This window comes from Ceratotherium simum, chromosome 9, assembly GCF_057802395.1.
Source record: "Ceratotherium simum simum isolate JZ-2026a chromosome 9, ASM5780239v1, whole genome shotgun sequence".
In the NCBI taxonomy this organism is placed as follows: Eukaryota; Metazoa; Chordata; class Mammalia; order Perissodactyla; family Rhinocerotidae; genus Ceratotherium; species Ceratotherium simum.
In genome coordinates, this window is record NC_141908.1 from 61,176,330 (window position 1) to 61,204,162 (window position 27,833).

Consider the following 27,833-nt stretch of genomic DNA (forward strand, 5'->3'; position numbering starts at 1 on the left):
CACAGATGATAAACGTAAAATACTGTTTACCAGGGCTTCAACTCTCACTGTTGTATTTTTTTTCATGTAGGCCATGACCCCCACAACAAATTCTCCTCTCATATTGCCTCTTCTTCGCCTATCTAGAAACAAAAATGCCCTGGAGATTAAGTACTACATAAATATTAGATGGAACAGATGGTGTGCTGAATAACCCTGTTCCCTTCCCCAGAAAACCCAGGACTGAAGGTGCTTTTGACATACTGTATGTTTTTATAAGGTCAAAATTGTGTTACATGGTTTTATAATATGAGTACTATTTGGGAATTTGATCTGTACTGTGGCTAAAGCCACAATATATTATAAGATTCTGAGGCAAGATCCAAGAAAATTGCTGAGCTTCTGTGTGAATTTGCTTGTAATTCAACATGTATCCTACCAAGTTTATCATTTACTGTCACCAAGACTCTCGTGCTTGTTTTATTTGCAACTCCCCACTGATAAAAGTAATGAATTCCAAGCACGTTCACATGGGCCTGTGAACCAACTCAAGTTAGGACATAAATACATTCCCCCCGTGACATGGAATGGTTACAAAATTTTGATGCCTTAGGGGTAAAAATTCCTTAGATTTCCATTATTAATTAGTTTATAGACTGTTTATTAAAATTTATATCTATTGAATCCTTAACTGATCTCTTCCAATTTCCTTTTTTTTAAAGAATGTCCACACATAGGTACCTATTTACTAGATAACAATAGCATGTAATTCCAAAGGGAATGGTGATTAGCGCTAAGGCATTTCAAAATCCTTTATTGTTTAGAAGGATTCTTTGATTGTCTAATAATTAACATGAGACTGTGTTAGGTTAAATGTGTCGTGTAAAGTGTCTAAGGTAACTGTTGCGAAAATAGCAATAAAACATACGACTTCCAAACTAATAAAGGGGAAAGTACAAAAGGATCCAGGGAAGAAAATGAAACTAAAAATTCAAACTGTGTCTCTGTACTTGAGAGCGGACATGGCCTGGCAATTATTTACATTTGCAAATATTCCAGAGGATGCATAACTCCTCCGTGCTGTGACCTTAAACCCGGGTCCCTCACCAAGGCCAAGGTCATCTCTCTCCCCTCTCCTCTTTCTCTTTCTATCACTGTACATACACAGATACACCTATGTCTATATACTTCATTCTTTTATGTTCTCTACTTATTTTTAGATCATCATTATGTCTACATTTTAAGGCCATAGAAAACAATTTATCCATCCCTATGATTGAATCTATACATTAATAAATAAATTTGACTAATTAAGAACAAAAGGCCCCCCAGGTTGAATATAATTGAATGTTGACTTATCTGGTTGTTTGGTGATGGTGTTAGGCTGTTTTTCACAGGTGAAACCTATTTTTCAAAGATTAAACCACCTCTCAATTAAATTTATGTAGCTTAAATCACTCTAATAAATCAGAAGTATATATTGTTTCACTGATAATGATAGTTTAGGGGAGGAGAAGGAAGGAGAGAAAAACAGGTCATTAAGACATGTAGAGAAGCCCTCTAGGGTTGGGAATCAGTTTGCAGTAACAGAGAGGTAAGCACCTTCCCCGCCGGTTTCATCAGCTGTTCATCAACACCACCTCTTTCTCTGTTTCCAACTCTGATTAGATGGCCCTGACTTGAAAAATGAAGTACCAAAAGGTTAGAATTAGATTCAGCGTCTCATCATTACTATGGCCTCTAGAAAAGACAAGACAGTCTATACTTGTGAATACTGCCATCACCTCTAGCTCAGATCTGCCCATAGCCTTTATGCAGCACAGCTTGATAAGAAGAGAAGATAAGAGGCTTTGAAATTGGATTAAACATGAGCAAAATACAACTCTTTAGAAAGGCATTCTAGTCTATTATAAGAATTGGATATTTAATGTTTAATTTATAGACGACTTCAAACTTTGTGAATATCCAATGACAAATTTTAAATCCATTTGATTTAAAGTAAACTAATTAGAAAAACTTTAAAGAGTTAGACTTTCCATTACAGTTTGATTAACATGCCAATCTAAAATTAAAGCCTCTATAATAACTTGTTGACATTAAATGTTTCCCAGAAACCTATAAAATGTTACCTTGACTTGAAAACTCTCCTGGCCTACCATTTTGTTTCAGATGGCATACTGGGCTACAAATTTAACTTATTTTGTGTATTTGATGCTCTTTGGTAGATGCATATTAGGCAGTTTTTTTCAGACAAAGATAAACTATCAAATGGCCAAGTTTTTTTTTTTTTTTTTTAAAGATTTTATTTATTTATTTTTCCCCCAAAGCCCCAGTACATAGTTGTCTGTCATAGCTGCACATCCTTCTAGTTGCTGTATGTGGGACGCGGCCTCAGCATGGCTGGAGGAGTGGTGCCTCGGTGCGCACCCGGGATCCGAACCCGGGCCGCCGGCAGCAGAGCGCACGCACTTAACCGCTAAGCCACGGGGCCGGCCCTATGGCCAAGTTTAAACAAAACCTTATTACCGCCAATTAAAGGTTCCTTAGTGTAATGTTTTGAAAATGTTCCAGAAATCTCAATTTCTTTAAAAAAAAAAAAAAGAGAGTTTTTGCCAGTCAGTATTGCTGCGTTTGCCCAGTCCAAAATGGACGATATAGGAGCTGTGGCCCTAACTGTTAAGAAAGCAAGCACACATAAACTATTTTAGATGAATGATGCCAAAAGTTCTAGAGCTCCTTTATTGCCTTTTGGCTTTGTTGGGTGGCATGGATGTGAAGAGAACACCGAAATTTATGAAAATGGTCAGAGTGTTTATCTTTTTTTATTAGAGCAATTACAGCACTTAAAATACATTCTGAAGTTCAACATGATCTTTCCAAAAGAAGGCTTTCAGAAGAAAATCCGATGTTGTTAATAATGAAATCAAAATGCTTTGACTAGAAAAGTCCCGAAACCACATTTCCCACCAATTGCCTCTTTGCCACTCAATTGAAAACATCACTTGTTATTGGAATAAAGTTATAAAGCGAACTAACTTTAGCACTAGGTTTTTCTGTAGGCCATTAACTTTCAAGGTGAGCACATGGACAATTTCAGCCCTGTGGCTGACTGCAACAGAAAGAACAGTTTGGCTTTATTTAACAAAATGTTTGGTCATGACTTTCTCCTTTGAGGCACACAGGTGCAGGGAGTAGCTGGATTAAACTGAACCCCTTGTTTGAGGTTATGAAGAGTGGATGTGATGGGGGCACAGACTCAAATGATTATTTTTCTGCCAGAAAGTATTCCAACTATAAGATAATATGATGTGAACACAAGTCAGGGACCCCTGGAGAAGGCAGGGACTTGCACTCCACCCATTTTGTGTCCTCAGTACGGTGTCTTATATAGTAGATGTTCAATAAATGTGGACTGTGAGAATGAATGAGTGAGTGAATGAAAAAATAAACAAAAGAATATGGGTCATTTTTCTCTAGTGTAGCAACTTTCTGTTCCTTAAGAATGTTTTGATATAAAAAAATCATTTTTTTTTTAATTTCAGGGCACATTTTCCTAGTGAGGTTAAATCTAACACTAGTAAGGGTGAAGGGAAAAAAGAAAACAGTCCTTGGAAGTGACTCCCTGTGCCCCTCATGTCCTGAGCTTTAGGGAGGACCCAGAAGGTCAGTGGGGCCGCTCAGCCTCCAGCCCCAGCATAAGAAGGTGCCCCGAGTCCCGATGTCCAGGCTTGCCCAAATTCTGCCTCTTCAAAGCAGCATGAGAAGTGGGCTGGCACTGAGACTCACCCTTTGAAATTTTAGTGAAAACCCTTTAGACTTGGCCCAGGATGGCCAGACGTCTCACATTCTCCACCATTTGGGCCATGCTTCCCTCCTCAGCCACCACCACTCCAAGGTTCCCTTTGGTCCTGGTCTCTTCACATCCCTTACATAGACCTTATCCCACTCCTCTCTCCAAGCCAACACAGAGCTGTTTCTCTCTACATACTCTCTGCTCCAGGTAGGCGGTTGTAAAGAGGGGGATTAGCATGTATGTTAGCTCAGAGCTGATCTTCCCCACCAAAAATAAATAAATAAATAAATAAAACTGTAAAAAAAAAAAAAGGCAGTTTTGAGGGTAAAATAAGATAATGTCTATAAAAACAGTATAAATCCTATGTAAGTTCTAGTTTCGACAACATCAAACAAATCATTTTGACAATGGAATTTCATGGATAAGTTGACTCAGTTCCTTGATTTCTTCTTCATTGAACTTATTGTCTGTTTGACTTATTTAGCATTTTATCGCATAATGTTTTATGAATTTCCAGGATTGTCATTTACATTTACTCAATCAACTTTTCATATATGTCCATTAAAATGAGATTTTTATTATTGCTTTTGTCTTACAATAGTAAGATTCTGAAGGACAGAAATTTTGTGATACATATTTTTGTACTTCTCTTTTATAATAGGTTCTCAGTACATATTTGATGGCTACATTTTTGTCAAATGAACTTATTAAACAGTTTTCTAGAAACATGAGCTGTGGTGGAAGTGGCTCAGAAACACTGGCTTACAGAAATCAGGTCCAACTGATTTAGACTTGAGGTACTTAGCAATATATAATTAATATAGTATAACATCACACAATTATATTATATTGTTATAATTATATAATAAATTATAATGTAAATAGGATATCAAACTGATTGTAATCTTAAATATTATTTCATTCTTCATCCTTTCTCGAAGCTGGACTGTGTTCAAACGATCTTAAGATTGATAAGAACATAAAAAAGATCCATACATTCCTATAGACCTAGGCAAACCAAGACACACAGTTACACCAAGTTAATTACATATGCCAGACTTAGGTGTGTAATTATGTCACTCTAGCTCATCCACCCCAAAGTATTCAGGAGAATGCAAGTTTTTGGTCTTCCTAATTCTTTTCTCTATCAGTTTTCAGGAACAATAGCTTCGTACAACTAAAATTCATCTATAAAAACCATAGAAAAATGTAAATACTCTTAAATTAAACCCTGCTTTTATAAGGACATTTGTTTTGGATAGTTTATAACAGAAAGTTGGAAACAACATAAATGCTGTTGATGGGGGACTGATTCAATAAATGAGGTACCGGCCTGAAAGTAACACTATAGCATTGAAAAGAACGAAGTAGATTTGCCCATCATGAGCTGAAAATAAATCCATGATATATGAAGTGGAAAAAAATGCAAACAGATATACATAGCACTACTCCACTTTGTGGGGAGAAATACTTGCATGTATCTGCATATATCACCCATGTCTCTGTAAGAATAAGTTGAAAAGGATAAACCAAGAATCTAACAGGGTGGCGCATGGGGGGGGTGGTGGTAAAATGTTCCCTGGAGGGTGGGATTAAATGTGTGGTAAGCAGAGGGAGGGGGCATTTAGCCATTTATTTTATGCCATGGCAATAAAAAGATGGGATAAGTTGTTTCTTTGTTATTGTATTTCCATGATTCTGCAAATAAAAATTAATTTTAAAAAATTCCTTGCTTCTACAGCTCTTCAAGCACTCTAGCAACGCTTCAGAAGCAAATCGAGGGGAAGCAGCTGCCTCTGTGAGGCTGAGCCGCCTAAGTGGGAGTGGTTGGTGGCGGTGGGGGCAGAGGATCTCTCAGGTGCTGTAGCCAAGAGACAGGAAACCTCACCTTCCTTTTTAGTGATAACATAAGAACAGAAATCTAGGAAATGAAGCCTAGAATTTTCCAAAATCTAAATACCTTCAGGAAGAATATTCCACAACCTCCCTCAGTGACGCCTTGAGTCTGCTTCCACGCGTTCCCTAGCCTGCATTTCCTGGAATTAACTGCTCATCTCCACAGCCTCTTTACACGCCTCTGCCCTGTGGTTCCCTTTTTCCCACAGACCCCAGGGACCCAGCCACCATCCCTGACCCATCTCTTGGTGCCCAGCTCAATTCTTTTCATCGTCCCCAGAGATAAGCACTCAAGTTCTTTTCACTTAAAATTGTAAAGTGAATTTTGACAGGGAAATTGAGAGGAATGACTAAGACAGCCAATACGAGGAGGTCACAGTGTGACAAACTACAAAAAGTCTTGTGCCCCGGTTTATGCTTCCTACCTATTTCTGGAGTGGAAGCAGAAGCCCCTAGGATTTTAGCCCTCCATTTTTATTTTTCTGGGGTTGGGGCTCACCAAATTGGCTGTTCCCCTGTCCCTCATTAGAGAAGGCCACTAACTCTCTCAAGGTGTCTCAACCCTTCTCAGCCTCAGTTCCTCCTCTGTAAAATGGAATGATAACAGTACTTGACCTCATGAGGTTGTTGTAAGGATTAAATGAGATAATACGTGTAAAACTTAGAATAGTGCCTGGCACATAGGAAGGCCTGATAAATGTTAGCTATTATTACTTTTTTTGTGTGTCCTTGAAAGCATCTCTTCCTATCCTAAAAATCCCCCACCCCTTTGTCGGGTGGGCACTTTGCCCGTCCAAGCATCTCCAGGTTTCATGACACCTGCTCTACCCGGACATATCCTGGACATTTTCCCCACCTACCCCATTCTGAACTCATTACTTACATTTTCTCATCAAAGGAAATAGGTAATTAATGTTTGCCCATCCTCCTCTGTGTAAGAGCTTCCTATCTCCACCAGAAACCCAGGGAACTAATCTTACACTTTCCACATAATGATAATCCTGGTGCCTGTCAATGAGGCGATTTCTGGCTTTGAATGAGGCAGATTCCCCAGTGCTACCCTTTGTGACTAAGGAGACCACCTTTATGGTTTCTACAATGTGTGAGTGGAGGGATTTGCACAACTACGTTGAAAATTCTCACTCCCAGACTTCCCACTGTTTCTTCTCCTGGACTGGAAAGGGCGGGCAGATCTGTGATCCAGGCTCGTCTAGGTGGAGCTCAAGCTGGTTCCACCCACTCTCCCCGGCTGTGGATTCCGGAAAAATCTGAGTGAGCTCAGCCCTTGCTGTGGACCTTTCAGTCACGCGTTAGCACGCTGGAGGAAGAAAATATGGAATCTATTTTAAAATATGGAAAACAGAGATAAAGTGATCTGTCTTTATGAAAATAATGAATTTGTTCATTCAGCAAATATTTATGAAATATCTACTTTATTCTAGGCACTGTTCTAGGCCCTGAGTTTACAGTGATGACAGATCAGTCATGACACCTGCCTTTGTGGCCCTTAGAATCCAGCGAATCAGTGCCATAATCAGAGAGTGACCGGATCCCTGATCCCCCTCCATTCCCAGGCCCCACTCCCTCTACAGCGAATATTGAATAAACCCCTAGTGGGCCCTAGAGTCCCCTCCACAACAGACCTTTCTCTTCTTTCTTCCCTGTCTTCCTCCTTTTCTCCTTCCCTCCCTTTTTCCTTCCTTCCATCCTCTATCCTTGACTTTCCTCCTCATCAGCAGTGTTTATTACTCTACTTCCACCTAACTAAACACCACACTAATAACTTGCCCCTCATTCTATTATTTTTCTAGCCAGTTCTAAATGGAACAGTCTTTCTTAGCTCTAATACACATAAGTGAGCTGATGAGCTCTGTCAAGGTAGCATTTAGGCGGCAGGGGGTGGGGCCTTCTTTGCTGCATCCTAGAGATGTTGGTCTTCGATAAATACTAATAGGTTACGGCTTAAGTTAATAAACATCATTCATTTTCCTCCTTCCTTTTAAGGAAGGTGAAATAGAGGAATATCTCAGTTATCAAGAAAAGCAGAATAGGTGTCAAATCCCTGGGTTTTGCAGATGGTGAAAATTGATCTTTGAGTTCTAAGAATCATATAAAGGTCCTCTTCCATATAAAAGGTCCTAAACTGTATTATGACCGGGGCTGGTAGGATGCCTACAAGATAATTTAAAATGCTAAATGCATCCAAAGCTGTCAGAGAAGGCTCAGCTAGACACGAGGATGAAAAGGGCACCACTCCCACCTGGCCTCCTCCACACACATCCGGCCCCCTGCTGCTGCGAGGGTGCACATCCCATACAGATACACACACTCACACTCGCAAGAGCAGACACATGCACACACTAGCAAACCTTCCAGACCACCTGCTCCCAGAGCAGGTCTCTTCAGCACTTGGATTGCTAGGAGCTGAGCCGTGGGGAAGCACTCCCAGAATGCCCCGCTGCCGGTGGGCTCAGCTGGGACAGACAGGCAGTCTCTCTGTGTAACTGTTATCACCTCTCCCCTCCTCTGTGAGGGAGTGAATGAATTAAAACTTTCCATACTACCCGATTATTGCCTCTCTCTCTCTTTTTTTTTTTTTGGTGAGGAAGATTGGCCCTGGGCTAACATCCGTGCCCATCTTCCTCTACTTTATATGTGAGACGCCTGCCACAGCATGGCTTGACAAGTCATGCACCTGGGATCTGAACCTGTGAACCCTGGGCCACCAAAGTGAAGTGTGCCAACTTAACCACTATGCCACCAGGCCAGCCCCAGCTGGCTCTTTTGTTTTTAAATACTTTTCTTCCTTAGAACTGAATATACTCAGTATTGTTCAATCTATTCATTCAATCAGCTTTTTATTATCAAACAAAAGGTCTAACATATTTATTACTGAACCAACCTATTAATGCAGAAGCAAAAAGAACAAAATTATTTTGTCAATAAAACATGTCCAACTCTCCCGATAGTGGCAATTTTTCAGATTGATAGGGTAAAATGCAAGTGACCTTGATACAGCATAAGTGTGAGCCATCGGATGTGTGAGTCTTTAGAGACCCTGCTTGGTTCGCCAATGTCTCCTTTTGGAGTTGCACCTGATTTTATTACGAGTTTTCATTTGAATTCATGGGGGAATGAAATGACTCTACTTTTGTTTCTTGGCCAGAAATCACCTGATCCGGATATTCTTGTAGAAGACATGACAAGGAGAGGAGTCACCCACACACACCACTGTGATGGAGAAAGGAAGGGAGTCCATCATTATTATTTATTACCACCATCTACATGCAAGTTTCTGTGTCAAGCCAAAATGTATTAGACACAGCCTTGCCATCAAGGAGTACACCCTCTTGTAAACAAAGATGAGAAACACACTATCTGGTCAATAAGTAAACTGGGTAGTTAGTAGGTACAGATTGTTTAGGACTGGGGGAGGAATCTGATCTGAATCCAGGATATATCTGGAACTTGCCTTCTTACATAAATTCATTTTATAAGCTTGAAATATGTGAGTAGTGGGGGAAAAAAACCCCACAACGTTTTATCTTAACAGCTGGCAGCAGAATTCTTGGAAAGGAAACTGTCTGTTTAGGAAATGCTTTCATAAACACCTTGGATGGATGCCAGAGGTAAAGGCCAGCAGCCGCCAAGACAACGGAAGGAACGTGGGTGGCAGGAAAAGAGAAGAGATAAAGAAGAGAGAGGAGGGCCAAGCCACACGGTGGCAGGCCAGATAACAATAATGTGATAATAATAGTAAAAGCAATGGCTAACCTCCTCACACCAGGCATTGTTCTAAGCATTTTTCGTGGTTTATCTCATTTAACCCTCACAACAACTCTATGATTTAGGTAGTATTATTCTTCGTCATTTTACAGAAACTAGAGCCTACTTTTTCAGAACTGGCCAAGGCACTTTCACAATCAAGAATCTCCACCGTTTAATTTGTAAGTTAATGTGTCTAGGATGTCAATCCTTCTACCTGAAACTTCAGTCAAGTTTTCTACATACAAATAGATATCTTTTGTAAGAAATTTTTGTGTGTGTATGGAAATTAAAGAAAATCACTGGGTGTCAGTCAAGGTCAAAGGGGCACAAAACATGGACAAATCCGTGGGATGGTGAGACGATCTTCTAACAAATAATTTGGCAGAAGCAGGAGCCTGGAGCCATAGGTGGCTGCAACCATGAGCTCCTCAGGAATTCATGGAAGTTGGTTGGGAAGGCATTGGATTTTCCGCAGTTAGTGAAAAGGTGTTTGACTTTTATGGAGACAAAGTACCCCCAGTAACACCTAGTCGAGTCAAGATACTTAATGGAGTCCGAAACAATGGTCTATCCCACCTCCTAAAAATTTTTTTTCTGTATGCCAAGCTCTGTGCTAAGTGCTTGAGACACATTATCTTATTTAATCCTCAATAAAACACTGTGAGTTTTAAGTGAGCCCAAGAGCAAAGAGCTAGTAGGTAGTGGAGCTGGATTTGAACCCATGGCTTTCAGAGCCCTGATGCAGTCCATTCAATATCACCCACTCTAGGGGCAGTATTCTCCTTCTCCCCCCTAGAGCTGAAGGATGATGCTGCAGGCTGAGTACCAAGATTCCCTTCCATTACGTGTTTACCTGTGTTATCTTAGAGAAACACTCAGCAATGTTCCATTGGAGATAAAGTGAGTCAAAATAAGGAATCGCAATTAGAAGCAGAGTCCCTCTTTCTCCTCCACTGGACAAGGCTATGGAAATCTCAGTGAACCTAAAACAAAGGGAGAGGATAAAAGAACAGAAAAGATTGAACTATAAAGAAAAGAGGAAATGAAAGAGGAGAGTTCGAAGGAAGACAAAGTGAATAAGGTAGGTACATATGCAGGAATGGCAGGAACCACTCAGGAGTAGTAGACCCCTGGGCTGCCCACCTCTGCCCAGGCCACGCTTACCTCTATCATCAAATGCTCTCTTTCCACAGTGCATTTTTATGTGTTTTTGTTGATGTTTTACATCAATCCAATGCAGACTATTCCATTTTACAGTAACTCCTGGAGTAAATCTTTCCTTAAGCATGCAGCATTGGTGTTATATAGTTTATGTAGCAATCTCTTACAGCTAGTTCCTCATAGAAGCAGAGAGTTTATGGAGACACTATTAAATATCATAGGTTATTATTTGAAAATGTAACAAAAATTAGGGTTGCATAAATTCTGGCATATTGTACACTTAGCAAAAACTTCAAGCTATTTTTCAAATGTTTTGTGTTCAGCAAAATGCATTTTCCAACCAGTACGATTCCCTTAAGTCAACAAGTACTATCAGAAAATTTAATCTATATGTTTTTTATTAACTTATACTTTACTCACCAATTCTGTTTTAAAGGATATTTTGATATCCAGGAATTTATTTTAGTTTCTTTTTACAGGTCTCTTTAAAACCTATCTTATCCTGGTGACAGGAAGTTGCCCTGCACTAAACTCTCGTAGATTAGAATTTGTTTTAAAACCCTGAACTGAAGAAATTTCCAAATGATATTACAAAATGCACCATGACGTTCTTAACTAAAATAATAGTTCTTTGAATATATAGTTCAATGAAATTTTGGCACTATAGCTAAAAGAAACAAACATAACCGGGAAGTCAGCTGACCAGGAATCTATTCTTGTTATTTTCTTGACGTAATCTTAGTTTCCTACTTCAGCCAAATATTGGATATTCTTCACTAAACCAAGTATATCAACCCTCTTCATTCCTGTGCCTAATATAGAAAGGAGACATTGTTAAGTGGACGTCTGTGTGGCACTTTGAGCTCTTCAGATAAAGAACAGCCTATAAAACCTTAAGGTAATGTTTGGTAGTGAGGCAGGGAAGCAGGCCCTCTCAAACCCTGCTGGTGGAAGTAGAAATAGGAACAGACCATCTGGAAGACAGTGTCATCGAACAACAGAAGCTTTATAATTTTGATTCATAACTCCACTTCTGTGAATTTATCCTAATAAATAATAAAGGATTGGTAAAAGTATGCTATAAGGAATACCATGCATTAAACTATTAAAAATGACTTAGTAGACTATATAGCAGTAGAAGAAAATGACGTGGAAAAATGCTTATGATATATTAAGTTTTAAAAAGTTATCCAGGGGCCAGCCCGGTGGCATAGCAGTTAACTGCATGCGTTTCACTTCAGGGGCCTGGGATTCACAGGTTTGGATCCTGGGTGCACACGGACACACCACATGTCAAGCCATGTTGTGGCAGCGTCCCATATAAAATAGAGGAAGATGGGCACGAATGTTAGCCCAGGGCCAATCTTCCTCACAAAAAAAAGAAAAATGTTATCCAACAGTGGGTACTGCATGGTCTTATATAAAACTATATATTTAGAGATACTGAGATAGATCTGTTGATAGATCAATTGATCAATAGAGATAGCTGTAGACATATTTGCAGATACAAATGTAGATATAGCCATAGAAATACATATAGCTCTAGAATGTATATGTGTATGTATGTATATATATAGGTATATAGATATTTTTTTAATTAATTAATTTATTTATTTTTTCCCCCAAAGCCCCAGTAGATAGTTGTATGTCATAGCTGCACATCCCTCTAGTTGCTGTACGTGGAACGCGGCCTCAGCATGGTCAGAGAAGCGGTGCGTTGGTGCGTGCCCGGGATCCGAACCCGGGCCGCCAGCAGCGGAGCGCACGCACTTAACCGCTAAGCCACGGGGCCGGCCCTGTAGATATCTTTATATCTAGATTAAGTGTTAATAAAGATGGGATTTGGGGTGATTTTAACGTTTGTGTGTTTTGCTTATCTGTATTTTTCCTGAATAAACATGGATTTTCTTCAATAAATATGTAAGTTTTCTTCCATAAACAAGTATTACTTTATAATATGGAAAAATTATTTAAGTTTATGACACTAGGAGAAAATAACATATATAAACCAATTAATAGACTACACCATACTCACTCTAAAAGAAAAAGATCATTGTGCATATTGTCATGTGCTTATACTTTTCAAGCCCAATATCTACAAATGTAGTCTCATGCCCTTTGGGCTTTGTTGTAGGCAGAGCTGTATCTCCTGTGACACATGGCCTGATGATATGGGAACTGAGGCACAGCCGCTGTCCCAGGCCTCAGCCTCGAAGTTACTCAGGGACAACTGAACTGGCAGCTTTTGATCTCCTAGGGCCTCTTGAGGTATATCTGACTTTTCACCAAAATTCTAGGGCACCGAGCCACCCATCATCTGAAACATGATAAAAAGGCGCTTAATGATTACCCTACATTCTTCTGGGAAACATTTTCAGATTTTTGAAGTGAAGATAAACCTAATTCCACACTGCATCTTTATATGGCAAGCAAAATAGGACCTAATCCGTCAACCCGGGTACCGATGGCTGGCTAGCACAGGGAATAGGAAAATTTGTTTTGGCATCCAATTCCTTCTTGTTTTATCCATCTGGGACTGCATCCCCAGTTTAATAACAAAGGAGGAAATGCAGTCACCTCCACTAGGGAATATCACCTTAGAGTTGAATATTTCTGGTATAATATCCTCTTTGTAGAATGCTGGCTCGTAAGAGAAATGTTTTAAAGAAATAACTATGGAAATGTTGTTTTTCAGCTATAGAAGATTGGGATTCAACCTGATACACGACAGAAGTCTAGATGTTGTGCACGAATAGGAAGGAATAATTACCGAATCCATTTTGTATTATTATTAAAGTTATAGTATATTCTAGAAAACAGCACAAGGAGTAGAAATGTATGTATGCCAAAAGGTTCAGTGTAACGTCCTCATGAAAAGAGATTCTTTTTTATTCTTTAATTTTCTTGAATTTGGTTTGTAGCTCATAAAAATAAGTTTGTTTCTTTTTTCTTTTTTAAGAGTTAGCTTCCTGGTGACAGTAACTAAAGAATAACCATATTGTATTTCTCTTGAATGAGCTAAAAGAAAGACAGGGTGTGGGTATCACTCATATCATTGTCTATACCTCTCCCTAATTCCCAGCCTCATAAATTAAAGACTCCTTGAAAAAATATTGAGCTAGTAAACTATATCCCTAAAATATTTCCTAGTTTTTAAGTCACCTAACTTTTTTCTATTCAAACTAATAAAATACAATATATCATTGTTGGTCTAACTTGCTCATAGGAAATCCCATTACATATACCCTTTCGTATGCTTAGTGTCAAATGCCTCTTTTCTCTTCATTTCAATATCACTGTTGATTATGTGCTACCTACAGTGCAGACACAAGCTACAATTACAAAGAGGTGACAAATATACAAAACAGGTTATTATTCAGTAGGGACTATTTAGTAACACATAATTTACAATGTAATCTACTTGTTTCCCCTACAAAGTTATATGACTATTGCAAACACCATAAAATATGTTCACTTCCAGTCATAAGAGGGAGATTTATTGTATATTTCCTGTTTCAGCTGAGATCTTGTTATAGCTCCCATGGGTAGACAACACACAAGAGAATTTTAACTTTGTTTCATAATTGCTCAAACTTGAACGTAGCTAACATAGAAGGAAATAGGAACAGGTTGTAAGTATATTGTACCCTCTGGGTGTTTGGGAATCTCTGGTTTGTATTTCTAAGTTGATATTTACTCATTTTGTCTTTTTAAAAATTTACTAATTGTAAGGTTTCTTTTCCTAAGAAAAAAAGCAACTAACTTAATATATTGGACTGTATCATCAAAGCTAGATTTCCTAAGCCACATTTTTGGTTCTTTCCTTAGCATGCAAACTTGCTTCTTAAAAATAATAAATAATAATAAAAATCATTTTCCCAAGCGCCTCCATCTAAAGTTACAGCTGTATTTGGTTACTCTTTGGATGGGAAATAGGCCTGTTGCTTTTCTTCTTGGCGTCCAAGCCTTGCCCCTGAATCCTTTCCACACACACCACTCTTATTTCAAAGAGAAACCCCAGTGGGAGTCTGGAAGACCTGACTGTGAGCAAAGGAAGTTATGCTAATTTCCCACCCCCAAAGACACCAGTGAGCATTTCAAATACTTGCAGCTTAGCGGGGGGGAAAAGGCTGCCTTCTAGATTGATTCCAAGTTTGGTTATCACACTGGCAAGTTTTCAGGCTCTGCCGTCTTGTCCTTCCTTCTCTCTCACCAGCGACTGTGGTAATTGAAGACATGGACAGCTGTTGTTGCAGGCTGCTGGGCAGCCAGGACTTTATGTTTGGGGGAACATATGGCCCCCAAAGTGTTCAGACCACAACTTGCCTGTGTGGCTTCCCCGGCGTTTAAGAGTACTTTGCCTCTCAAACTCGAAAGATTCCAGTAAAAGGGAACAGGGAGCTCTGGGAAAGGAAAAAATTTTTTAATGTTTACACATTTGCTGATGGTGAAATAATAGATTCTTACCTTTGTTCATTGAGGAGAGTTTCTAACGAAGAAATCTTTCAAGAAGAAATAGTACATATGGAAAGAAATCTCTCCAGAAGAAATACCATCCAATGCAAGCATTCATTCAACAAATATTTTATATACGTCACACAGTGCAATAACTCTTAAAGTTCTCCCCACCCTCTTGGAAAATCTGATGAACAATATGAACTGTTTCCCCAGGAAAAAGCATACATACATACATAAATACAGAACCCATGTAGCAACCTCCTGCAGTGGAGCCCCCTGGCCCCCCAGTCCCACTGCAGGTTGAGAGCCCTAGTTTTAATCCTGGGGTGAGTGTCACGGTCTGTGCTCCTCACCACAGTGCCCACAGCCCTTCACAATGTGAAAGGGGTGCCCAGGAAGGCTCACCGTCCCTGTAGGTACCATTACCAAGCAGCATTATGGAGACATGTCTTGCACATCCTTTTGTGTTGACCCAGGAAAGTGTGAGAATGTTTTTCTGGAAGAAAAACCCTACCCTGGGCTCAGAGTCAGGAGTTCTGACAGGTTTTAAAATTGCTTCTCCTGCTCATGTAATGTCTCTAGAGCTCAGTTTTTCTCATGTAAAATGAAGGAAGTGACAGAGTATGAAAGTGGAGGTCCCCTCTAGTCATAAAGTCTGTGAATAAATTAGCTATTCAGACCATTGCTGCCCAGTAGTTGAGGGCACAGTCCTGTCTCTTTACCAACTGCCACCTGTGTTACAGGGCAAGCAGCTGGAACGTGCTGAACCTGCCTCCTCACCTGTTGGCTATACAGATTAAGTTACAACAAATGGAAGGCAATAGCATGATGCCTCATGAAGTGTTTAATGAATAACTATTATTTCTATAAAAGAGCCGAGTTTCTTTGCCTCAATCCTTATAACAAAATAATAAATCAATGATTTAAAAGTAAAGAATGAAGCCATAAAACTACTAGAAATGACATGGAGAATTTTTTTAATCCTGAAAAATTAGATGCATTTGTGTCCACGTAACTATTCAGAAGTTCTGCATGGCTTTAAAAAAATATAAAGACAAAGGATAAATTTAGAAAACTTTTGCCAAATATATGATAGACAAAACACTAATTTCATTAATATATATAAAAAGCTCTTACAAATCAACATATAAAAGATGTTCAACCTCCCTCAGACACTATTTTTCACCCACTAAATTGACAGAGATTAAAAATTTTGAAAATATCCATTGCTGGAGAGTGGAGAAATAGATGTTTATACACTGTAGGTGGGAGTGTAAACTCGTGCAAACACTTTGGAGTGAAATTTGACAATATCTACCATATTATTAAAACAGATACCCTTCTACTTAAAGGCCATCTTTCTAGAAATTTGTCAAGCATATATATTTACCCAAGTTCCCGGAGATGTATATTTAGATGTTCACTGCTGCATTGTTTGATTTTTTTTTTTTAAAGAATATAACCTGAATGTCCAGCAATGGGACACTAATCAAAATTTAGACTACTTCAAGATAAGAGTATTTTGACACCACTTAAAGGAAAGGAGTAGATCTATATGTTTTGATCTGAAAATAGGTCCAAGATAGAATAACCAAAGAAAGCTGCTTACAGAATACTCCATGCTAAAATACACACACACGTACATATATATACATGCATAATTTTAGTTAGGTGTACATATATATATACATATACATACATACATTGGGGATATTCCTGCAGGAATACACAAGAAAAATAACAGTGGTTACTTCTGGAGAGTATTTTTAACTGCTTTTTTTTATTGTGGTAAAATACACATAATAAAAAATTGCCATTTTAACCATTTTTAAATGTACATTTCTGTGGCATTAAGTACATTCACATTGCTGTGCAACAATCACCACTATCCATTTCCAGAACTTTTCATCTTCCCCTGTTGAATCTCTGTCCCCACTAAACACTTACTCCTCATTCCCCTCTCCCCTGACCAGCCCCTGGCAACCACCATTTTGCTTTCTGTTTCTATGAGTTTGACTACAATAGGAATCTCATATAAGAGGAATCATACAATATTTGTCCTCTTGTGACTGGTTTATTTCACTTAGCATAATCTGTTCAAGGTTCACCTATATTGTAGCATCGGTCAAAATTTCCTTTCTTTTTAGGTGCCAGCCCAGTGGCATAGTGGTTAAGGTCGAGCTCTCTGCTTCAGCGGCCCACAGTTCACAGGTTCAGATCCCTGGAGTGGAGCTACGCACTCATCAAGCCATAGTGTGGCAGCATCCTACATACAAACTAGAGGAAGTTGGGCACAGATGTTAGCTCAGGGTCGATCTTCCTCACCAAAAAAAAAAAAAAAAATTTCCTTTCTTTTTAAGGCGAATAATATTCCATTGTATGTATAGACCACATTTTGTTTATCCTTTCTTCTGTTGATGGACACTTGGGCTTATTGCCTTTTCTTGTGGGTTGTTGTTTTGTTTATTTATGTAAGTGAAAAATAGCTTTTAAAGCCAAGTTTTCCCCGAGACTATATTTAGGTCACAGAGCATCAAAATACAAATAATCTGACTAGAAAGAGAGACTTTTCTATGCTCCATTTTGAATTTGATTGGTACTATTCAGAATGGAGCTGGGAACCCAACCTGAGCTGAGGTTCAAAATGAGCTTCTTCGGTACTTTTAAGAAACACACTTCCCTGGGGTCCATTTCCAGTAACAAATTTATATAAGGGCCAAATAGCCTCCTGATCAAAGACCACAAATGCTGTCACATTTGGTGTCCAGACACATCTAATCATGTCTGCTGGAAGAGGAGTGGAGTAGGAGAAGGGATTCGGTGAAGACCAGAATACAAAAGGAAACTGCAGAGTCCCAAAGAGAAAATTTATACTAAGGAATTCAGCCATTGAGCCCTTGAGTTAAGGAGAAATAGTGGTTTGTGCAAAGGTGTGGTACCTAGTTCTTTAACTGGTTCAGATTCAACTACCCTGTTGTCTATAGGTGCCCTGGAAGCCCAAAGGGCTCTGAGTGCAAACTTGAAGAGCTGCCTTACTAAACTCTACATCGTGGGGTCCAAGTAACCCCACTGTAGGACAACCCTTGCCACCCCCCACCATCCTGAGCTGAGCATCACCCAGAGGAAGGGTGAAGTTCTCCTCATTACCCAGGAGACTGGCCAGCTGTCCCAGCACTAGTCAGGGTGGTTGATACAGGTCTGTAGCTCTGGAGGGGGGCAGGAAACTCAGAGCAGCCTACTCCCGCTGCAGTTTTTGTGTAAGAGAGCCAGAATGATTTGTGTCTGTACCCAGGTGAATATATTAACATACTTGAGGAGGGTGGAAGGGACTATTTTTCAGAGGGTTGGATGTCTGGGTGAGTATATGGGGGGAAATGGTGATTGTAATTTGGGCCGGGATGTTGATGTGTCCTCATATGTACCCACAACATTTGGAGCCTTGGGAACATTTGCATTATGCTTCCTTGGCAAAGAAGGTGCTTTTCTCCACTTGATCTGCAAAGGAGAATCTCAGATCTAGGAGAACTTCAGACCATTCGGGATTCCAAAACTAGGTAGCTGGTGTTATGAAGGCTGTGGCTGTGCTCTGAAGTAACCTAGGAATGCCAGTGTCTTTGGTTTTGTCCATCATATCAAAGCACCATAGAACTTCACAAGTTTTAAACAATGAGCAGAAAACCTTTTGTGAGTAATTTTAGTGGAAATGTATAGATAAATCAATGCCTCAGATAAAGACCTCAGATTTCTAAAGTGAAGAAACTCAGTGAGAAGAATCTGTCATCAGGTTCCCTCATGGTGGCCAGAGAACAGGTAGAACGATATATTCAAAGTGCTGAAACAAGCTGCCAACCAAGAATACTTTACCCAGCAAAATTATCCCTAAGAAATGAAGGTGAGATTAAGACTTTCCCCAACAAACAATATCTGAGGGTGTTCATAACCACTTGACCTACCTTACAAGAAATGCTGAAAAGAATTCTTCAAGCTGAAATTAAAGGATGCTAATTATTAACATGAAAACATATAAAAATATACAACACACTGGTTAAAGTAAGTCAGATTCAGAATATTCTAATACTGTAATATGGTGGTGTGTTAACTACTTAACTCTGCTATAAAGGTTAAAGGACAAAAGTATTTATAAAATCCATGGCTACAACAAGTTGTTAACGGATACACAATATAAAAAGATATAAATTGTGACACCAAAAACATGAAAGGGGGAAGTAAAAGGGTAGAGTTTTGTAAGCAATTGAAGTTAAATTGTTATCAGTGTAAAATAGACTGTTATAGATAAGATGTTTTACGTAAGCCACATGGTAACCACAAAGTAAAAACCTACAGTTGATTCACAAAAGATAAAGAGAAGGGCATCAAAGCATAACACTTCAGAAAATCAATTCACAAAGGAAGGCAGCAAAAGAGGCAGAAAGGAACAAGGGAACTACAAAACAGCCAAAAAACAATTAATAAGATGGCATTAGTAAGGCCTTACCTATCAATAAGTAATCTAAATGTAAATGGTTTGAATTCTCCACCAAAAAGACATACAGTGGCTGGGTGAATAACCAAAACAAGACCCAACGATATGCTGTCTACAAGTGACTCAATTTAGCTTTAAGGACACACATAGGCTTAAAGTGAAGAGACGGAAAACGATATTCCATGCAAGTGGAAACCGAAAAAGAGCAGAGGTAGCTATATTTATATCAGACAAAATAGACTTTAAGCCAAAAATAGTAACAAGAGACAAAGAAGGTCATTATATAATGATAAAGGGGTCAATTCATCAAGAAGATATAACAATCATAAATATATATACACCTAACATTGGTCATATTAAGCGTATACTAACAGATCTGAAGGGAGAAACAGACAATACAATAATAGTAGGGACTTCAATACCCTACTTTCAACAATGGATAGATCATCCAGACAGAAAATTAACAAGGAAATGTTGGACTTGAACCATACATTAGACCAAATGAACCTAACAGACATATACAGAACATTCTCTCCAACAGCAACAGAATATACACTCTTCTCAAGTGCACAGAACATTCTCCAGGATAGATCATATAATAGGCCACAAAAATTTGCTAAAGTCTTAGCAAATTTAACAAGACTGAAGTCATATCAACATGATGATGAAGTCGCCTAATAATGCATTTCTCAGAATGTATTCTCATCTGTAAGCGACACATACAGTTGCAGGATACAAAATCAACATACAGAAATCAGTTGTGTTTCTATGAAATAACAACAAAACATCTGAAAAAGAAATAAAATAATCCCATTCACAATAGAATCAAAAACAATAAATACTCAGAAATAAATTTAACCAAGGAGGTGAAATATCTATATACTGAAGACTATACGTCATTGATGAAAGAAATGGAAGGAAACACAAATAAATGGAAATATATCTGTGTTCATGGACTGGAAGAATTAGTATTGTTAAAATGTCCATACTACCTAAAGTAATCTATAGACTCAATGCAATCTCTATCAAAATTCCAAAGGCATTTTTTCACAGAAATAGAAAAAACAATCCTAAAATTTGTATGGAACTACAAAAGACCCCAAATAGCCAAAGCAACCCTGAGAAAGAAGAACACAGCTGGACGCATTACACTTCCCGATTTCAAACTATACTACAAAGCTACAGTAACCAAAGCAGTATGGTACTGGCCTAAAAAAAAGAGACATAGACCAATGGAACAGAATCAAGAGCTCAGAAATAAACCCTCACATATATGGTCAACTAATATTTGACAAGGGAACCAAGAATACTTAATGGAGAAAGAATAGTCTTTTCAATAAATGGTACTGGGAAAACTGGATAAGCACATGCAGAAGAATGGAATTGGACCCCTATCTTACTCCATTCAAAAATTAACTTGAAATGGATTAAAGACAAACATAAGACCTGAAACCATAAAACTCCTAGAAGAAAACAGAGGAAAATCTCCCTGACATTGGCCTTGGCAATGATTTTTTGACTATGGTACCAAAAGCACAAGCAACAAAAGCAAAAATTAATAAGTGGGACTACATCAAACTAGAAAGTTTCTGTACAGCAAAGGAAATAATCACCAAAATAAAAAGGCAACCTATGGCTTGGGAGAAAATATTTGTAAATCTTATATATGATAAGGAGTTAATATTCAAAATATATAAAGAACTCATACAACTCAATAGTAAAAAAACCACAAACAATCTGATTAAAAAATGGTAAAGTAACTGAATAGACTTTTTTCCAAAGAAGACATACAAATGGCCAACAGGTACATGAAAAGGTGCTCCACACCACTAATCATCAGGGAACTGTAAATCCAAACCACAATGAGATAGCGCCTCACATCTATTAGAATGGCTGTCATCAAACATGAAAAATAACAAGTGTTGGCGAGGATGTAGAGAAAAGGGAACCCCTGCACATTGCTAGTGGGATGTAAATGGGTGCAGCCACTATGGAAAACAGTATGAAGGGTTCTCAAAAAATTAAAAATAGAACTATCATATGATCCAGCAATCCCACTTCTGGGTATATATCCAAAGGAAATGAAAACAGGATCCCAAGGAGATATCCATACCCCATGTTCGTTGCAGCATTATTTACAATGGCCAAGATAGAGAAACAACCTAAGTGTCTTTCAACAGATGAACACATACAGTGTACATACATACATATATATATATATGTATGTATATACACACACACAATGGAATATTATTCAGCTATGAGAAAGAAGGAGATTCTGCCATTTGCGACAACATGGATGAAACTTGAGGGTATTATGCTAAGTGAAATATGTCAGACAAAGAAAGACAAATACTGAATTATATCACTTTTCTATGTGGAATCTAAAAAAGTCAAACTCATAGAAACAGAGTAGAATGGTGGTCACTAGGGGATGGGGGGTGGGGAAAATGAGGAGATGTTGGTCAAAGGGTACAAACTTTCAATCATAAGATGAATAAATTCTGGGAATCTAATGTACAGAATAGTGATTATAGTTAATAACACTGTATTAGATACTTGAAAGTTACTAAGAGAGTAGATCTTAAATGTTCTCACCACAAAAAAGAAATGGCAATTATGTGTCATGATGGAGGTGTCAGCTAGCTATGGTAGTTGAGTTATAAGTGTATCAATATATAATTGTATCAAACCAACAGGTTGTACATGTTAAACTTATATGTTATATATATGTCAACTACATCTCAATAAAGCGAAAGGGGAAAAAAGACTTTATTGGAAAAAAAAAACATATTTCAAGGGAAACCTTCCCTCACGCACTCTTTTGTAACTGCCTCAACAATTGAGATGGTTACATTTTTTTTAAGTTTTTCATGATTTTATTAGAAAGCCATAACTGCATTGGTACCCTTTCTGATAGCCCACTTAAGGACAACTTTTGCATTATTCATGCATTTTTCACAATAGACTCTTCATGTCTTTGAATTCTTTTAGTTGGAGTAGGAAATGCAAACAACCAGCAAATGGACTTAGCCCTTGAAAGCCCATGTCCAGCTGAGTAGTTACAATATCAATTACATCATGATAAATTCCTTTTACCTAGAAACCTGCTAAAGCTCAGAGGGTTGCAGTATATTTCTCAACATAGGACAGACTGGAAAAGAAAATGCAGACCCCTTTTAAACATCTTTGGATGCTGGCAAAAATTGCGGGAGTTGTTTGATATGAGAAAAATAGGCATTTGCCTTTAAGGCAACATGTTGCCCATTATGTATTAATAAACTGGCTTCAACAAAGACTTTCTTATCCATTGCTAAAAATTGACCAACTATAAAGAGCTACCACAGTTCTGTTTTTGCCAGCGCCAAAAAGATTTCCAAATCCTTTCAGCTAAAAAGCCAGCAAAGATCAAAGAGGTTTCATGAGCGCTCTACGTGCCAATGAGGTACAAGTGCCATCTTTTAGCACATTATAATAAGCCTGTTGTGCAGCACTCTTTTTCCAATGACCTGTAAAACTTAGATATTTGAGAAAGGCATTTTCTTTTTTCAGTTAAAGAGAGAAAGTATAAATTAGGAAAGGTACAGTTAACAAGTTCAATGATCAATTGTTATAAGTTAATACACTTTTTCCCCAGGTTGTAGAATTCAGAATTGCAAATGCTTGGCCAATTAGCCATAACATAGACACAATTTGAACGTTACAGTGCAACTTGACAAAATGATTTATCACACTTTAGTCATTGGAATAAATAACATATGTGCTCTAACATTTATAGCTTTTCACTTATTTTGTTATGCACACCCTGCACCAAATTAAAATATGTACACTAGCACAATATGGTAGCCAGATTTCAAAAAGAAAAAAAGTGAGGAAGCAAGCAAGGAAAGGAGGGAGGAAGGGACGGAAAAAAATCCAGCCAAAGTTGAATTCTAGTTAAGTGCAATTTATTTATTTTTTTGCTAATGATATCATACTAATTTTCTAATGCATTCACACATCCATTGGCCATGATCAGTAACATTGAAACTTTCACCTGACCTCCTGGTTAGTTCTGACACTACCACACTCGATAGCCATTTGTTTTACTGTCTGCCTCCTACATCAGATGATAAGCATTACACTCGGGTTATGGTCAAAATCAAAATGTGTAAAATCTGTCTACTCCACTATACTGTAAACTCTGTGATGTCAGGGAGCATATCTGCTTCGTGCACACACCAGCATTTAGGACACAATGTCCCGTGCATTCATTCATTCAACAAATATTTATTGAGGACCGTCTCTGCACAGGTCCTTTGGGTTGCAAGAAATATAAATCTTGTCAAATTACTTCAAGTAAAAAAAGAGAGTCTGGATGTTTTCTCATCCTCCTGCTCTTATGCTTCTTTGCTTTACCCTGTGTATCCACTCTATTCTTTTCACCTGATGAGCTTTCCCTGCTACTCTTGTCCTTCATAATCTAGGAGTAGAGGAAACTCCAAAGGGCTGCCCAGTCCCAACTCCATGAGACTTTCCGTTTAAGTAGCCGCTATAATCTTCAGCCTCGGTTCTAAATTATGTGAGAAAAGCCTGATAAAAACAGCTCACCAGGGTCCGGCCCCATGGCTTAGCGGTTGAGTGCACGCGCTCCACTACTGGCAGCCCGGGTTCGGATCCTGGGCACATACAGATGCACTGCTTGTCTGGCCATGCTGAGGCCGCGTCCCACATAACATCAACTAGAAGGATGTGCAACTATGACATACAACTATCTACTGGGGCTTTGGGAAGAAAAAGAGAAAAAAAGGAGGAGGATTGGCAATAGATGTTAGTTCAGGGCCGGTCTTCCTCACACACACACACAAAAAATAAAGTATATTTAAAAAAAAAAACAGTCGGGCTGGCCCCGTGGCTTAGCGGTTAAGTGTGTGTGCTCCGCTGCCGGTGGCCCGGGTTCGGATCCCAGGCGCGCACCGACGCACCACTTCTCCCCCCATGCTGAGGCCACGTCCCACATACAGCAACTAGAAGGATGTGCAGCTATGACATACAACTATCTACTGGGGCTTTGGAGGGAAAAAATAAATAAAAAAAATCTTAAAAAACAAAAACAAAAACAAAACAGTCTACCATTTTCAAGTCATCCCCTTGGATTAAGTTTCCTCTGTCGTTTAATCAGCTGTAGCCAGGGAGAAGAAGGCACAAATTAGGATCAGAGTGTGTAAGCACAGGAGAAGGGAGCTCCCATTAGGAATGGCTCCCCAAGATGAAGCTGGGCATAGGACAGGTAAACACAGACAAGTCTAGCCAAACTGTGTTTTTAGTTGTTAGTTTTGTTTTGTTTTTTATCATTCTGCCCCTGGTATCTGGCACATAATAGGTATTAAAAAATATTTCAACTGATGCTAGGATATGACATAATATATTATTTCTTTTAAGTTTTATAATTATATGGGGTGGGGAAGGAAAGAGGAGGGAGAAGAAGTCAGAGTTGCTGAGGTTTTGGATTCTGGAAAGATATACAATGCTCCCAGGATAAGCAGACTTAAAGCTGGAAATTTATGTTTCTTTAACTTTCCTACTCATTGTTTTTAAAATGAAAATTCTTATCAAATCAATCTTTTAAAAATCAGTATATAATAAAAATGAGTATATAATTTCTCAGAAACCCACTGCCCACTATAACCATCCCTGAGGATACTCCACATTTTAAAAGTGCCACAATACTGTATTCTCTCCTTTTCTGATTTCTTTAGAAATTAAGTTATTTAGAATGACATGAAGGATTCTATTATTAATTTCCAGATTTAAAAAGTAAGGAAACAAATCCTCCTCTAATGAATTCCCCCTTAGAAAATATGCTGTGAGGTGAAAACGGCTGACGGCTAGACAGATGTTACAGAAATCCGTTGGTAGAGATGCCCTTTGCTTCATGTTGGAAACAAGTAATTATTTTTCTCTTTGTTCTTGTGGAGGGGCCCCTCTAGTGCCCAGAGGAGCATTTATTAGCCTTTTTCCTCCCTTCCCTTCAAATAAATCAAAGTTGGTAAAGGGCGATAAAACCAAGACCAGATGTGATTATTTAAGCTGAGAATCCAACCACGCCAGTTGTCAGAGCGTGTTGTGAGCCCCTCTACCTGGGGGCTCCCCAGGAATACAGGTTCTCTCAAGGTCCCCTCCCTCTCACACAGAAAGACAGTTCAACTCAATCTGAGGACTCACCCACTGTACACACTGGTAGGAACTTCAACTTCAAAAGGTACAATGAGGTTAATGTACGAAGCAAAGCAGAATTCCTACAATAGGTTTTACATAGGGGGGTTTGAGGGATTGAGAAACTGTTATATTGTCTTCCACCTGTAACATTTTGTATAGAATGCAAATGTTCAGACTGCTTTTCTAGAAGACTCTATGGCTTACGGCTGAAGGCAGTATAGTTGAGTTGTGTGATCTATCCTTCAGACGGGAGTCATGGTATTATTTCACTCGCCAGCAACCCTTGGACTTGGGCTCAGATGTGACAGGAATAGCAGAACTTGATAGAGAGGACATCAGCTGCTTCCTCTAATCACTTTCTGGGTCCCGTGACCTCCAGCAGCAGAGGAATTTATTCTCCAAGGGTGTTCTGCTGTCTGGAAAGCCTATGAGCCTCGTCGGTCCTCACTGTGTGATCAGCTGCCAAGGGAATTGCCAGTACAATCTTGAGAATAGATGAGAAATCACACTGATAGGATAACGTTTCAAGGCCTATTAATCCTTGTGCCCAGTGACATAAGAAGATCATCAGACCAGATTGATTATGGGAGGTATTTCTGCAAAGGCATAAGATTACAGTTAAGTGTCTCAAAGCTCCTGCCTTTTTTATGAAGTACTGACTCTAGCTAAAGGTGAGGCCCCAGATTGAAAGGATCATCTCTATTTCAGGACAATTACTATCACTTTGTAATTTCTCTGACAGCCCCTCTTCTTTGCTCTTGGTATTTCACTTACATTTCCAGATAAAAAAGTCATTTTCCTGCAACATGGACATAGAACATCTTTTTGATCTCCTGCCAATGCTCCCATCCTTCTGCCTATTTATATAAGAAACTCAGATTTCACATCTTCTCCCCCAAATACTCCAGACATGTAAATCACCTCTGGGAGAAAGCACAGAAACCACTTCTTTGCGTCACCACTGACACAAAGGTGCTGGAAACCCCCACCGACCTGCACCTCATAATGTCCTGCCCCTCCACAAGAACAAAAAGAAAAATAACCACTTTCTCCCAACATGAAGCAAAGGGCATCTTTACCAATGGAATTCTGTAGCATCTGTCTAACCATCAGCTGTTTCCACCTCACAGCATATTTTCTGAGAGCTGTGTGGGTTGGGGGGTTGACTAAACAGAAAGATGAAACAAACATGGACCCTGACGTCAAGGCATTCCCAGAATCGAAGGAGACACAGATACATAACAATTACACTGTGATTCAATAAGCACTATAGTAAATGCATCTACAAGGTTCAGAAGAGAGGATGATGTGCTAAGGAAAAGGGAAGTGATGTTTGAGCTCACTGTTTACAGTATGATCAGGAGTTTGCCAGCCAGAATATAAGAGAACATTTCATTCCATGAAACAACATGAGGAAAAGCAGAGTCTTCCAATGAGCAATTGTTGAAACTGTTCTGGATATTGCAATGACACTTGAAAATATAAGCTTTACATCTGTTGTATATAGTATGCAAAATTACAGTATAAAGTATATACAGTATAGAGCAGTCTTAAAAGAAACCTCTTTCCCATTTAAGGTAATGAAAAAGACTTTCAGAGCAGAGCTGGGATATAGACTGACACAAAAATGTCCCATTTTCAAGAATTTAAGTTGTGATGTTATACTATTCATGAAAACCATGATGAACTCTTTGAACGCGATTATTTATAAGAAGCAAAACCAAATGGCCTAATATCAGAAAAACAACCATGCTTTACTGAATTTTTACTATGTGGGAGGTCCCAATCTCACCAATTTATACAATGATGTCATTTACTTTAATCTTCACAATAGTCCTTTGAGGGAGATATTATCCCCATTCTATACTTACAGAAACAAACTCAGAAAAGCCAAGTAATTCATCCCTAAGTGACAGATCTGGGATTCAAACCCCAGATTTGTTTGATGCCACAGCATCGTACCTTACATCCGCCCCCAAAATCCTACCAGAAACCAGTAAATGTTCATTATGATTAAGACTTTATGATCGTATAACTATAAGCATATATGTGGCTGCATGGCACAGTAGAAGGAGCACTATACCAAGAATCAAGAAG

The 27,833-nt window shown here is 38.8% G+C and overlaps 1 pseudogene; it reads right to left on the reverse strand.

Annotated features, from left to right (window-relative positions):
• Positions 1–8,681: 8,681 nt before the first annotated feature.
• On the reverse strand, positions 8,682–8,947 carry LOC147916316 (large ribosomal subunit protein eL39-like; annotated as a pseudogene).
• Positions 8,948–27,833: the final 18,886 nt, after the last annotated feature.